This window comes from Pelmatolapia mariae, linkage group LG16_19, assembly GCF_036321145.2.
Source record: "Pelmatolapia mariae isolate MD_Pm_ZW linkage group LG16_19, Pm_UMD_F_2, whole genome shotgun sequence".
NCBI classification, from domain to species: Eukaryota; Metazoa; Chordata; class Actinopteri; order Cichliformes; family Cichlidae; genus Pelmatolapia; species Pelmatolapia mariae.
In genome coordinates, this window is record NC_086241.1 from 23805001 (window position 1) to 23805457 (window position 457).

Sequence of the window (457 nt, forward strand, 5' to 3'; positions counted from 1 at the left end):
CAACGTTTCTATTAAAGCCAGGGTTCTTGGTGTGTGTGTGTGTGTGTCCGTGATTCCTGGAGTGTGCGTTTGCTCCCTTTGTGGGGTGTTCTCCTCGAGCCGTTTCAGCACAACGCCACTGGCATCTCCAAAAGTACGGTGCGCCTGTATAAGAACATTTGCATCATTTTTCTTTGGCGTCGGACCCTCTTGTTAGAAATAGACGAGTAGGAGGGGTTAAAGTGAAAGATTGGCTTTCCATTACGTAAACACGTGGTTTGTGCGCCGTCATATCGGTGATGCTTGGAAAATTTTTGATCCGGCAGAGACTGTTGTCCCAGGCTGTTGCAGGAAATTACAATATTTCTATTTATTTATTTATTACATGAGTGCATGTGTGTGTGTGTGTCGCAGGTGGAAAAAGTCTGGTGAAAAGCATTTCTATCCATTACCTCTGTGCGGTTTCTTCCAAACAAAT

The 457-nt window shown here is 44.6% G+C and overlaps 1 protein-coding gene across 1 annotated transcript in view; it reads right to left on the reverse strand.

Annotated features, from left to right (window-relative positions):
* The window catches only part of fgf14 (fibroblast growth factor 14), a 105587-nt gene extending 105413 nt beyond the window's left edge, over window positions 1-174 (reverse strand). The window contains exon 1 of the mRNA XM_063497216.1: window positions 1-174. This exon is cut by the window's left edge and continues 677 nt beyond it. The gene's annotated coding sequence lies outside the window, so the exon portion shown is untranslated.
* Window positions 175-457: the final 283 nt, after the last annotated feature.